General features: G+C 37.4%; 1 long non-coding RNA gene across 1 annotated transcript; it reads right to left on the bottom strand.

Annotated features, from left to right (window-relative positions):
* Positions 1-897: 897 nt before the first annotated feature.
* On the bottom strand, positions 898-14,163 carry LOC142827087 (uncharacterized). Its single transcript, XR_012901488.1, has 4 exons — positions 13,689-14,163; positions 13,480-13,575; positions 4,692-4,768; positions 898-2,004 (listed from the first exon to the last, which is right to left on the bottom strand). It is a non-coding gene; the product is annotated as an uncharacterized LOC142827087 (long non-coding RNA).
* Positions 14,164-15,509: the final 1,346 nt, after the last annotated feature.

Genomic DNA, 15,509 nt, shown 5'->3' with positions numbered 1-15,509 from the left:
TTACATTAGATAGATAGATAGATAGATAGATAGATAGATAGATAGATAGATAGATAGATAGATAGATAGATAGATAGATAGATAGATAGATAGATAGATAAAGATTATAGGTTTTGTTGATAAAGCTAATAGGATTGTTGTAAACATGCTTAGACTTCTATAACCATTTGATTTAGTACCACTTGGATTTTGATTAAAAAGTTAGAAAGATATAAAATGTAATACAAATTAAATAGATTAAAAACTAAATAACTTTTAGGTGTCAAATGTAATTGTGAACAGGAATCATCATAGAATGGATCTGTTTCTAGTAAAGTCCTACAGGGACCAGTGGTAAGTTTTATGCTATATAACTTTTTTAATGATCTGGAAGAATATATGAAATCATCACTGATAAAAGTTTGCTGATTATAGGATTTGTGGGAAGTGGGAAGTAATGAAGAAGAGAGATTTCAGCTACAGAAGTGGAATGGCTGGAAAGCTTTGAACAAGCAATGTATATTTCAGTATGAGTAAATGTAAATGTACATATCTAGAAACCAAGGATGTAGGTCACACCATGAAGTACTCTAGCCTGTCAAGAAAAAAGACCTAGAGGAAGTGATGCATAATCAGCTGAGCATAAATTCCCAGTGCCACACTGTAACCAAAAGGACAAATGCAATCTTTGTTTCCATAAACAAGGGAATTATTAGTAGGAGTAGAAGAGTTATTTTGTAATTGGCACTGGTATGACTGCTGTTGAAATACTGTGTCACCTCTGGAATATGCAGTTCAAGAAGGATTTACATAAATTGGATAGGTTTGGAGAAGAGCCCCAAGAATGACGAAAGAATTACAAAACACGTTACAGTGATAAACTATTCAGATTGATCACTTTAATTTAACAAAGGGAAAGTTAAAGGGTGCCTTAATTACAGTCTGTAAATACCTACATGAGAACAAATAAATAGCAATGGTCTCTTCAGTCTATCAGAGAAAGGATAAAATAAACCAGTGGCTGCAATTTGAAGCTAGACGAATTCAGAATGGAAATAAGGCATCAATTTTCAACAATGAGGTTAATTAGTGAAACAACTTACCAAGCGTTATGGGTGATTCATCATCACTAACTATTTTTAAATCAAAACTGAGTGTTTTGTTTTGTTGTGTTTCTTGAAGAAGGTATTTTCTAGCAATTATTTTGAGGAAGTTCTATGACCTGTGTTGTGCAGGTCAGACTAGATGATCATAATAATCCCTTGTGGCCTGGAAATTTGTGAATTTATGAATCCATGAATATTATCAGAGTTATAAAACAATCACTTCTTTTTTACGAATCTGGATATGATGAGCCACACAGCTACGCATTGGGATTCTTAATTCAGGTGTGTTCCTAGTTTCCATAATGATTTAATATATTATTTGTGCATCTTAAACAAAGTCTTAATTAGCCCTCATCTACATATGCTTGAATAATATATCAGCTTTTTCAAGTGCCATAAAAGTGCTAATTTGTATTTCTTCTGTGTTTTGATAATATCAGCAATATTTTTAAGCACACTGATAGCAAGATGATTGCAATTATCCAGTGACTTCCTTGACTTCCTCATTTCCTACATTTATAAACCTAGAGATTGATTTAAAGCTGTTAAAAATAAAAATAGCACTATAGTGATGGAAAATAACAGTTTTTTACGGTGCTATGTGCTATTAGTCTAGGAAGGCCACATTATAGTTAGGCATATATAATAGCATGCATACATTAGCAAGTGCCTCCCGTAGGTTTATCATAAATGATGTGTGCACACAAGTCAGATACATACATGCACATGACAAATGGCATTGAGAAAGGAAGTGGACATGGTCAAAATTTAAGACAATGTTGGGGAATTCTCTGCCAGTAAGATTATCTGCAGGCTTTGCAATTCCTTTGTGCTGATTCACCAGTTGAAAGGTTTCATAAAGATGGAGGAAGAGATCTTGATGGGAAGAAACAGGGTTTTTGCACCTCATATTTCTCAACTATGTAAAGAAAAAAACAAAACTGAATTAAACAGTTATAACTAAGTTTCTCATCTTGCATAGGCAAAGACATAAATATTGCAACATGCACATGAAAAGTTACCAAGTAAACTATAGTCAAGAAGAGGAGGGTGCAAGTCAGGGTTACACTCATAATTCATTTCCTAATAGTATTGTTTCTCTTATAGTGAGAACTACAAATTTTATAGGAGTACAAAGCAAATTTTTATAACATATACCAACCTCCCCCCCCCCCCCAAAAAAATCCTAAAATATAGGAATTACTTATTGGGTCACTAAATTAAGTGGTGTTGACCTCTCTATTTGGTAAGTATTACCAAACCTGTCTGGCAGCTATGCATGAGGCAGAGCTTAAAAACAGAGAAGCACCAAATAGTCATTGATATTCTAGAGGTGTAAAACTGAAGAAAGAGATTTGTGTAAGAAAACAATATAATTCAGGACAATATTTGCTTGTATTCACCTTACTTAAGTTACTATGAGTCTAATTGTTTGGTGCTTTTTTTCCCTCTCCATATTTACATAGGTACAATCAATGAGAATTCAATAGATTAATCTAAGTAGCGCTTCACTCCACAAGTTGTCCCATTTAAATCTGCATGAGTAACAGCAGAAGAACCTACTTCTAAATTTGTTTCCATGTCTTCCATCCTCAAAACAGGAAAATAACTATTTGCATTTTAGTTTTCTGAAGATGAACTCTGATATTCTGTGAAAAGCAGGTGTAAGCAGGTATTTATCTATTCACTTACTTAATCAGAAATGAAAGTGTATTAGATTTTGAACACAAAATTTGCAATTTTCACAATACTTTCAAAGATTTGCAATATTTGAAATCTAAAGCTGTTGTCATTAAATAAAGATCTATTAATAACAGAAAAAATATACTGAACAGATATGCATATAAAGAAAGCTTTTATCTAGTTTGTATACATATATGAATAGATTTATAGTGAAAAAAATACTTTCATGAAAAAGATGGTCCAGAGATGCAGGGAGAAAAATACACTGAAGAATAGAAACATAAATGGAAAGAAGTTGTCTCATATTCAGTGTGTGCTGATATGAAACATTTTTTCATCAATAATTCTATCAGTGGTACTTTATAATATTAACATTTTCTGAGAAATATGAGATGCAAGGATAAAGTGTGCATGTTTCATTTGATGGTAATAGCCTACAATTGAAGTGTTTTAGGGAAATATATGTTCAAACAATTTATTTAATCTGTATCAAAATGCAGGACAATGTAGCACTTTAAAGACTAACAAGATGGTTTATTAGATGATGAGCTTTCATGGGCCAGACCCACTTCCTCAGACCCACTTTAATCTGTATGGCATTCATAAGGTATGTAGATAAAAAGATTAAATATAGTAAATTTTTGGTACATGCATTTGCTCTGTTGTTGAAACTTCCTTTGCAAAATCAACAGTATTTGAGATATAAAAACATTAATATTCCACAACTTCTTATTTTAATACTTTCACCAGGCATGCCAAAGGAGACCATAAATGCCACCACCTTCTAAAAAAATACTCATTTAGTAAGATTAAAAACAAATCAAGAATATGCATGATATTAAATATTAAATCTGCTCCAGAGATCAAAATTTAGTCCATATTTCTTTTACTCCTTTGTCCCTTAATCAGTCTAACTTGGGAGACCCCCATCAGTTTAGAGATATGAAGTAAGCTGTTGAGACAGTTCCAAATTCTCTTAAGTCACCATACAGTACAACAGGGTAATGTGTAGTACATGACTCATTATTGAAGGACAATCAAGGGGTTGGGTGCTTCTCTTTGGACTTTGGTGCTTCATTTTCTGCTTTGTTACAGCCTTCTGGAGTGACTTTGGGCAAATAACTTTACATCAATTTCTATTTTGTAAATATGGAAATAATAGCACTTCCCTTCCTTTCAGGGTGTTGTGAAGGTCAATAATCTTATTCATGGTGTATGTGTGACATTGCTCAGGGCATAGCCTGGACTAATGAACAGCTATGTCCCTTTTCCAACCTAGAGTCCTGAGTAGATATTGGCACTTTTATAGCAGGATTGTCTTGCTATGTACACTCTCTTCTCAGTCCCTGTGCTACCAGAACTAGTACTTATTTTCAAGATATCACTGACTTCCTAAGGAAACCACAGCATATCGCTGATTTTGCTGAAAACACCATCCTGCCCACTATGGAAGTAGAAGCTCTCTACCCCAAAATTCTACATGAGAATGTACTACAAGCTGTTAGGAACTGTATCCCAGATGGTGTCATAGAACACCTGGTGGCCGAGCTTTGTGAATTTGTCCTCACCCACAAATATTTCATATTTAGGGACAATTTATACTTTCAAGTCAATGGCACTGCTATGAGTACTCGCATGGCCCAATGATATGACAACATTTTTGTGGCTAACCTAAAACAATGCTTCCCCAGCTCATGTTCCCTAGTGCCACTCCTCTACACTGATGACATCTTCATCATATGGACCCATGAGAAGGAGTCCCTTGAAGAATTCCACCAGGATTTCAACAATTTCCACCTTATCATCTACCTCAGCCTGCACCATTCCACACAAGAGATCCACTTCCTGGACAATACAATGCAAATAAATGTTGGTTACATGAACAGCATCTTAACCTAGAAACCTACTGACTGCTATGCTTACCTAAATGCTCCCAGCTTCCTTTCAGGACACATCATATGATCCATTATATGTAGTCACAACAGCATTTTCTCCAATCTCTGAAACAGACACAAACACCTACAAGATGTTTATAAAGCATTCTTAAAACTACAGTACCAACCTAGGAAACTGAAGAACATAAGAACATAAGAATGACCATACTAGGTCAGATCAAAGGTCCTTTTACCTCGATCCTGTCTGCCGACAGTTGCCAATACCAGATGCCTCAGAGGGAGGGAACACAATAGGTAATCCTCACATGATCCTTCTCCTGTCACCCATTTCCAGACAAACAGAGGCTAGGGACACCATTCCTATGCATTCTGGCTATTGATGAACCTAACTTTTATGAATCCATCTAGCTCTTTTTTGAACCCTGTTAAAGTCCTAGTTAAAGTCCTAGTCTTCACCACATCCTCTGGCAAAGAGTTCCACAGGTTGACAGTGCACAAAACTTCCTTTTGTTTGTTTTAAACATGCTGCCTAAGAGACAGATTGACAAAGCAAGACAGGTACCCAGAATTCACCTACTACAGCACAGGCCCAACAAGGAAAGTAACAACATCACTGCCAATCACTTACAGCCTCCAGCTATCTCTCCAGCACATCATCAATGATCTAAAACTTACCCTGAAAAAATAATACCTAGCTATCACAGGTCTTGGGAGTCAGACTAATCCTTGCTTAGACAGCTCCCCTCCCCCACACCTCCTCCTCAGTTTAAACTAATACTCAGCGGTGACTACACACCATATCACAGAAACTGTAACCCAGGAACCAATCCCTGAAACAAACCCTGTTGAGAACTCTGCCCGCAAATCTACTCAAACAACACTCTGGCATGTCTGCACTAGCCCCCTAGTTCGAACTAGGGTGGCTAATGTAGGCATTCGAACTTGCAAATAAAGCCCGGGATTTAAATATCCCGGGCTTTATTTGCATGTTCCCGGGCGGGAGCCATTTTTAAATCCCCTTAGTCCGGACTAACTGCCGCACGCAGCAGTGAAGTGTTAATTTGAACTAAGTCCTTACTTCGAGTTAACTGTTATACCTCATTCCACGAAGTGTAACAGTTAATTCAAACTAAGGACTTAGTTCGAGTTAACGTTTGACTGCCGCGTGTAGCCGTGGGCACTTAGTCCGGACTAAGGGGAATTAAAAATGGCGCCTGCCCAGGAACATGCAAATAAAGCCTGGGATATTTAAATCCTGGGCTTCATTTGCAAGTTCGAATGCCTACATTAGCCACCCTAGTTCAATTAGAGGGTTAATTTATCTGCACATTTACAAATGTGATACATGCCATCATGTGCCAGCAATGCTCCTTTGCCTCATTTTTTGAGGAGTAAGGGTTATTTCGAGGGAAGAGTTTTATCTCAAGATAACTCCGTTTTTTCTCAAAATAGCCCTATTTCGAAATAGCGCCATAATGAGATTACGCAAATGAAGCATGGGATATTTAAATCCCTGCTTCATTTGCAATTTCGGGTGTCTTCATTTGCATGCCTTTCTAGAGGGAGGAATGAAATGTGGAGATATCCTGACTGAACTGACCTATTTAGTACTGGTCCTCCACTTGAAAAAGTAAATTCCCTTCTTTTCATATGCTAGGGGGACTTTGTGCATGAGAGTCACCACTCCTGGTCTGCTCACACACAGTCTGCAGCATACAAATTAGCCCCAGTTATATGAATAAGTGGCTAGCCAACCACATCTAAAATATACTGCAGAACAACACCCACAATTCTGAGGTTCCCCAGAAATATTCATCTTACAGTGCTCAGATCACTCTTGAGCAAATCAATAAAATCTGTTATTTTATTAATAGAAAATGCTACGGACAAATCTTGTTATCCCAAATGGAGCTTCCAAAACAATTCAGTCTAAACACATTGGCTACGTCTACACTGGCCCCTTTTCCGAAAGGGGCATGCTAATTTTCCAGGTCGTAATAGGGAAATCCGCGGGGGATTTAAATATCCCCCGTGGCATTTAAATAAAAATGTCCGCCGCTTTTTTCCGGCTTGTAGAAAAGCCGGAAAAGAGCGTCTACACTGGCCCCGATCCTCCGGAAAAAAGCCCTTTTCTGGAGGATCTCTTATTCCTACTTTGAAGTATGCCAAGTATGCCAAATCTGCCCACCCCCGCTGAGATTAGGCTCTAGATCCAGGGCCCTGTGTGTGGGGCTAAGAGCCAAGGGAAGTGACTATTGGAAAAGCATACTTCTAATAGCAGAGAGTTGCAGAAGCACAGGAAATTAGAGGAAACATGAGGCAAATTTCCTCATTTTCCATTTATTGTCTGTTATTTTGCTGCTACACAGAAAGAGAAAGGAGAAAGCCATTTTGGTACTAAGATATTCACAGGAGCCAAAAAAGATTTCTGCCAAATGAGTATTTGGAAGATTTCACAGCTTTAATCAATTTCCACTAAACAATTTGTGAATATGTAAGCTTAACGTGTACGTTTTAAACATGTTTAGTACTGTATATTTCTTTGAGAGAGTAACACAGATGGCTTGCATTTTATTTTTTACTGCAATTTCAGCAGTTTACAACCTTAACATCATTTTTTTTCATATATAGTATCTTAACCACAAAAATATCCAAATAGACAAGTGGCTTTCAGGTGTCGTATAAAACAGGCAGGATTGAAGCAACTACTGTTAAGTATCTAGCATTTTCAGCAATGGAGCATTTAAAACTCATTATTATACTAGACCTAGACATAAGTCTATTAGTGTAAATCATGTATGTTAATATTCTCTTACTGAAACTTACAGTTACATAGAAAAGGTAGCTGGTTTATTCCCTCATCACACCGCATACTTTATACCGAGCTTCCTATTAAAAAGTCCTTAAAATATGTTTTTTTATAAAAATACCAGTGAAAACACAGTAGGATTGTAAGGTGCTGATTTAAAAAAATACTTACACACATACTGACCTTTATGCATAATGAGCAGCCTCATTTGCAGAGTGTGTCACTAAATTTGTTTTGTTTTTATCGCTGATTAAGGTATCAAAAACCTGATGGTGTAGTTCTAAAATGACTCACAGTAATATAAAATTAACAATCTTCACAAACTTTTACCCACACTATAATTCACTTTTTTTCCTCTTTGTTTCCAGGCAATAAAAACAAAATGACACTATGTCTAGCAATATTATTTAATTTTATAGGACCTGGAAGTGATTACTAAGAAAAATATGTATCGGTTGCTAAAGAACACTGTGAACTAAAGCCTGTTCATTCAAAGCTCCTGTCACTCAATATAGCTTTCTACTTTAAAATTATTGATTATATTACTCAATTTCATGTCTTTAAAATACAATATATTTTTGTAATTAATGGCCCTCTTTGTGCATGAAATGCTAGCTTTACACGCATTCTCCCACATATGAACCACTGCTCCTTATTACTGTGTTAAATATGGGTATGTCTACACTACCACCCTAGTTCAAACTAGGGTGGTTAATGTAGGCAACCGAAGTTGCAAATTAAGCCCGGGATTTAAATATCTTGGGCTTCATTTGCATCTTGCCGGGTGCCACCATTTTTAAAGCCCCGGTAGTTCGGACTCCGTGCCCACGGCTACACGCGGCATGGAGTAGGTAGTTCGGATTAGGCTCTCTAATCCGAAATACCGGTACACCTCGTTCTACGAGGAGTGTAGACATACCCTATGGGTGTCTGTAGTCTACAGAGGATATGTGAAATGTAACAAAGATATATCAGAGGTGTGGGGAAGTGCAGAAAATATAAGGGAAAGAATATGAAAGAGGAAGAGGGAAACAAAGAAATGTTGTATGGTAAAATCAGGACTTAGGTGGCTTTCTGCATGCCTACTGTCAGAAATATAAAGGCCTCTGGAGAGCTATGTAGCTAGATAGCCATGCAGCCAGCGAGTGGTGATTTTGTAAATGTTAGCAGTGCATAAATGCTGGACTATTTCTATTTCCAATCCTCTCCTCTTTTCTTCATTCCTCTTTCCCCCAGCATTTCCCTGTTGTTCCTACTGATGACTCTTATTACCAGATGTTTGGTGAGTCATTATTCATTTCTTTGAATGATCAGTAGGAGGTGCCATTATTGGTGGATGGATTTAATGCAGCAAGGCACATCACCAGCAGAGATTGTGGTAAACAAAATAGCTGACAAGTCTACTACTGAAAAAAAAGTGATCCGCCATGAAAAACTTGAGGATGATAAGCTGGTTAAGGATTAGTGTACTACGAAGAAGATGGGAAAACAGACTTGTGTAAAACAATGTGAGAACTATCATGCATTAACATTACAATTCTCTCTTCAGTACAAGAATATTTTAGAATGACTAAGATTAAGCAAAAAGAATATTTATTTTGTAGTACTACATTTTAGTATAGTAAGTTAAACTAATTTTATGATTAGAAACTAGGATTGGAAAATAGAATGTTGTGTGAGTTTCTTAGAGGTCAATGCAGCATGAAAGTACTAGAGCCCAAAATGAATTTAAGACTTACTAAATATATTTAAAGGCTTTAATCAGCAAAAGCAGATTTTAAAACATTTGGATAACAACTTTAATGCTTGTCTTTCTAGTTATATAGTATAGCTGCCCTCATGGAAATGGGTTTATATGTTGTGTAGTCATTCATACCAGAACAAATTAGGTGTGAAATTCTGTCATATTTATTTTGTAGCAAGCCATACTGCCTTTGCACTTATATAAACACTTACTCAAGGTTGAGGAGGGGATTAGAGAGATATTTCTACAGATTTTGTTAAGGCAAGGTCTGGTATTACTTTGATTTGGTGTGTCCTGTTCAGTGGGGAGCTTGGCTCTGATGATAAGATTGTGGCATTATTTGAAGACCAAAAGAGGGTTTCAGAAAATATTTTGTTAGGAGATGGTCCCTAATGACTGTATATGCTGTAAATGTTTACAGATATGCCATATGGTGGCGGTGTAGTAAGTGGCAAATAGGAATGTGCAATTGGCGGGTTTTGAAGTAGACATTCTTGAAATATTTGGTTGGTCCATATCTGGACATTTGAAACAGGAACTTGCAGACAGCCAGAAGACCTGTAATGGCTACGTCTACACTGGCCCCTAAAAACGGAAATGCGATGCAAATCAGGTAAGTCAGCATAGGGAAATCCGCGGGGGATTTAAATATCCCCCGCGGATTTAAATAAACATGTCTGCTGCTTTTTTTCCGGCTTGGGGAAAAGCCGGAAAAAAAAGCGTCTAGACTGGCGCGATCCTCCGGAATAAAGCACTGAGGTAGGAATAAGAGATCCTCCGGAAAAGGGCTTTATTCCGGAGGATCGCGCCAGTCTAGACGCTTTTTTTCCGGCTTTTCCCCAAGCCGGAAAAAAAGCGGCGGACATGTTTATTTAAATCCGTGGGGGATATTTAAATCCCCCGCGGATTTCCCTATGCTGACTTACCTGATTTGCATCGCTTTTCCGTTTTTAGGGGCCAGTGTAGAAGTAGCCCATGTGTATAAGATGTAGCATGCAAGATCACAAACTACTCACATTTGTCATTCTATTGACTTCACTGGGTTTTCCATCAAGAATATTAACATGATAATGAAACAGGAAACTCAGTAAGTTAAAGAAACCTGTTAAAGATTTTTGATATACTGATACCTAAAAGCCTGTATCTGTCTTAGAAACCAGAGGATGTAAAACAAGAATGAACATTTACATGATGTGAATAAGAATGACAACACAGAATAGGAAGAAAGAAGATGATACAGGTTACAGAAAAGAACAGGGAGAACACAGGTCCAAACGTGTCAGTGATTCCCACCTAAATTAGAAAAAACTAGTTATTGCAGCTGTAAAGATTTTACAGCTTTTTAAAAGGTCTGAATTAAAATGGATAACAAAACTTTCACTTCATTCACATCTGACTTATTAGGTAGGAAAAGATGCTTCAAATAAAGTTGTAAGATCGATAGAAAGTTCAATATTTGTTTTACGCAATAATTTGTTTTCTGCTGGCATCCTTGTCTATCCATTCCTTCCTTAGTTTGTCATGTCTGTTTATCATTTTAGCTCTTCCGATTAGGGACTTACTTTCATCATATGTTTAAACTGCATTTAGCATAAACTCTTTTGAGAACTTTAGACTCCACTTTTATACAAATAAAAACAACAACAACAACAATTAAGCATCTTAAGCCCTGATTCGACCATTCATCTCTGGTCATTCAAGTACTGTAACATATGCTTTGCTTTAAGCACATATGTCAAAATCCCATTCATTTGAAAGGGACTCAAACATATGTTGAAAAATGTAAGCATATGCTTCAGTGCTTTGCTGTACAGAGTTGGATTATGCATTAGCTTAACTGCTTTGTTTAACTGGGGCTTTAGATAATTAATATATATATTAATACCGAGTAAGCCATTTAAAGAGAACTGTTCTCAGAGCCATCCTTAGGATGTATGGGGCCCTGTGCAGGATTATAAAGTAGTGCCCCACAGTCTGTTGAGGGGGCACAGTCCCTGCATAAATCCTACACAGGGCCTGGATTGCTCCACATCATCCTGCCTGCCCACTCACCCCATAGGCAGAGTCCTTTGGCTGCTGGGCAAAGCAAGTCACCCACAGCTTGTACAGAGAGAGCAAGGCCAAATAAGCAAAGTCAATCCATCTTGTCCTGAATCACAGCTATGCTCTCCTCCTTCCTGACCAGTTTGGCTCCTCCACCCATCACCTGCTACATGCTGCCTGCTGATGTTTTCAGGGAGGGTGCTGCTCACACCTGGCTTGGGCCAGCAGGGAGCTGGGAGGGGACAGGAGGCTGGCAGCACATACACATACTGGTCTGTTCCCCCTCTTGTTCCTCTAATCCCCTTCAATGCTAACCCCTGCATCACACTCCTGCACTCACTGCAATTGACTTGGATGCACAAAGCTGCTGTCATTGTTGTTCACTCCACCCGGGACTACTGCTCCTCAGTCCCACACACCCATATGGGACAGTGATGGGGGAGATGAACATCAGGGTTCCCTTCCTACAGGTCATTGTCTCTGCCTGGGCTGCATAGGGAGAGAGCACAAGAGCAGCAACTCCTGATGCTGCATAGCACAGACCATGTGGGGAAAGTGGAGGACAAGGGGAAGGAGCTGATCAACAGGGTCCACTGGTGGGTGCTGAGCACCCTGTATTATTTTCTCCTGGGTGCTTCAGCCCTGGAGAACCCATGCAGTCAACATCAACGGTTACAATGAGAATTTAGCTTAATAACAGTTGCAAACATACACCAAAAAAGGCAAAAATAAGTCTTGTACTGTATTGCATTGTTGCAAATATTTTGTGGGATGTAAAAGAGAGTAGAAGTAATGCTTTCCAGACTTCACGCATGTCTTACAGTGGGATAGTTTTCTGACTAAGACTATGTCAGCACTAGCACTTTTTTGGTATATCGTATGCCACTCAGGTGTGTGTAAAAAAAATCCCGCTGAGCTATATAAGATACCATGACAGAAATACCATGGTGGACCGCTTTATGTCGGCAAGGGACTGGATGCGGGTATATAGGTATTATGAAGTGCTGCGTGACCTAGTGGTTAGCACACCCACCTTTTAATCCTTTGATGAAGGAAGTAAAGGTGCATGTTCCTGGCCTCAAGCTGGGAATCTTCAATTTTCCAACCACATCTTGGCCTTGGCCCTTCCTGACAGAATGAACCTATTTGAATGTATTTAATGGGCACAATCTTCGAGTCTGCACAAAGCTGCTAGAAGCCCAGAAACATAACTTCATCTCGTAGAAGACTAGAGTCTGAAGATGCTGAAAAGTCTGTGGCTGAGAGAGGAATACTGGAGAGAACTACCACTTAGGCAGACTGGTGAGAATCGGTGAGAGTAGAAGTAGTCACAAGTAGCAAGGGTACAGTGTAAGTAGTGATCTGAAGTGGCTGATGAGTTGCAGATGCTAATTACAGGACTTCTTTCTTTCCCTGAGGGCAACCAGGTGTGGCAGAAATCATCCTGCAATTCACACATGAAATGTCAAATTACCCAGAACATGAGTACCCCACTTCTAACCAGTTTCTTTAGTGAAGTGTGAAGACTTAATTACTGTAATTTATTGACTGAATTTTATCTCTGCTTTTTATCTTCAAATTTGTTAGTTTTTTCCCCCAAAATGCATATAATCAGATAATTTGTGTGAATAAATCTTGGTTGATGCTTTGAGTGAAAATGGTCTTTGGGTGTATTTCATGGTCAAAAGATGAGATGTTTTGGTTGTACCTAGAAATCCTGTGAGATGTTTCTAATTCCCAATTAAGAGACCTTGTCTCTCAGATTTCAGGGAATGATCTTGCCAGCTATCTCCTTTGCAAGAATACTGGTGTAAGATTAACACAAAAATTAGGTTGACGCTGGACAAGCTAATTAGTTTACAATGGATTTTGTTTGACTCTTTCCTCTCCTTCCTATTGAGTATTTGACCAGTGTTAGCTGGCAATATCATTGTCAGATTATTTTCTTCTTATTATTTTTTTTCTTTTTCAACTTGAATACTTTTTATCCATTGTATACCCTAGAATTACATGTTAAAGAGTTTAGAGGCAATAATAAATGGAAAATAATTAAAGGGCATATTATATTACAGTCAGAAAAATTGTATCCTACCTATGAACAAAACCCTTCATAGAGGTAAACACATTGAGCCTTTGTTAGAACTTGATTCTGGATTCACCTCAAGTTGCACAACAGATATTTCAGAATTGATATTTATATAAAATGTTTTCAACACTGACCTCTCCCTTCTCCTTCTGTTATTGACATTCACAGTCATATGTTATTTCCAAATTCCTGTCTTCATCTTTTACTGTTGTAAAGTATTTTAACTCTGTCTTTTCAAGGACATAAAATCATATGTTTTCATTTTTTAAAAAACACCATTCTTGGAGCATGCTACTTTGGCAATAACAGATACATTCAATATAAATACAGTATAAGTACTTACAAGAGTGAGACACAACGAACTGTAAACTTAGAGTTTCAAGCAGACACTCCAGATTGTCTACTTTGAAATAATTGGTCAGAATATTTTTAAATCAGTAAACAAGACTGTTTGGTTCAATGTTATGGATTGGAGAAATTCAGGGCAATAGTGACTAAAGCTGGCTAAAATCAGTTGTTGTTTTTTTCCTTCAGGAAAATCTAATATGTCAACATATTTTTTTTTCATTCCTAATTGGACAAAAAAACCACAATATCGATTTTTGGCCCATAGTAAATATTCCTCAAAAATGCAAATATTCCCTCAAAATGAATCCTTTCAGTATTTTGGATCAAAATGAAACATTTTGTTTCAAAATATTTATATCAGTTAGATGAAATGATCCAAAATGTTTTGGTTATGAATCTATAAAATGCACTTCCCTATGGTGCCTCATTGCCTTCTACTAGTTGAAGTCTGGGTTGCTGTGCCATATATGATTCAGGATTCCTGAAGACACTACATTTTGTATGGTGCACCCACAGTTCTGAAATTTCTATGATGCAATAATGGCTCAGTAGAGGAGTCCACAATGCATCACTGAAGGCATAGCTCATCCAGGGAGCTCAGCCCCCAGCAGAAAACAGAGACATAACACACCAGAATTAAAACTTTTATGAAACAATGCAAACAATAGGGATATATAATTAATGCTGAACTGTCTAAGAAAAAGTTTTGTGTCAGTTCAACAAATCAGAAGATTTTGATTTAGATCCAATTAACCAGAAACAAAATATTACATTTCAGTTTTCCCAAAATTTAGCAAAATTATCATTTTCTCATGAACAGTTTCAAATTACCAAAGCTGCATTTTATATTAAAAAACAATAATTTGAAGGCAAATGCCAAGCCAACTCTTCCAAAGAGCTTATGAATGATAGAATCAATGGGCCTAATGGTACACACTGATGAGAGCACCAGTGAGGTGCTGAGCACCTACAACTTCTACTGAAATCTTTCTTGCTCTTCATTTTTTATCTTAATATAAGCCAATTCTGTGAGCTTTAGGGGTTTTTTTTCCCCCAAAAGCAAAGGTGGCTAGATAGTTATAATTCTAGGATAGCTACACTAGAGAACTTACAGTGGTGCCAGTATAGCTGCTCTATGCCTCTCCCACCAACATAATTAAAGCATTCATCATGAGTAGTGGTAGCTATGTTGGTGGGAGAAGCTCTTCCACCAACATAGAGCTATACACATTACCACTTCTGTCAGCATAACATATGCAGGAGTTTTTCACACCCCAGACAACATAACTTTTGCTGGCAGAAGTGGTAGTGTAGACTTGGATACAATCTATTTCTATAAGAGATGCAAATTTCATTTGGAATTTTGTTATGATTGGAAAACCACTTTTGGACAAGCTTCACATCACATAGGTCTTATTTTTTCATGCTATCCCTATTCAAGAAAATGTGCTTGAATGTAATTGCATGCTTAAATATCACTGACTTCAATAAGACTTAAGCACGTATTTCATGTCTTTGTTGAATCAGAGCTCCATCCAGGAATGACTGGCTAGTTCTATGTCTTCCTTTGATGTTCTAATGTCATATATATGTTCCTGGCAAAAGTAAAACAAAACAAAACATGATTTCTCTCTAGTAATTGATGTAGGACAGCATTCAAAGAATAGTTATGAAGTATTCAGATGGTTGAATGCTCTGTACTTTTAAAAATGTGTGGAAGATCAAATTCATAATCACTGTTATTTTCATCTTTTAATCTCTCTCACGTTGCATCCTGAAATGCACATGAAACTAAAGGACAAAACCTAAATAACTG

The sequence above is a fragment of the Pelodiscus sinensis genome, chromosome 1 (assembly GCF_049634645.1).
Source record: "Pelodiscus sinensis isolate JC-2024 chromosome 1, ASM4963464v1, whole genome shotgun sequence".
NCBI classification, from domain to species: Eukaryota; Metazoa; Chordata; order Testudines; family Trionychidae; genus Pelodiscus; species Pelodiscus sinensis.
Note: the sequence above shows the minus strand (reverse complement) of the source record. Positions and strands in the feature narration are given on the sequence as shown.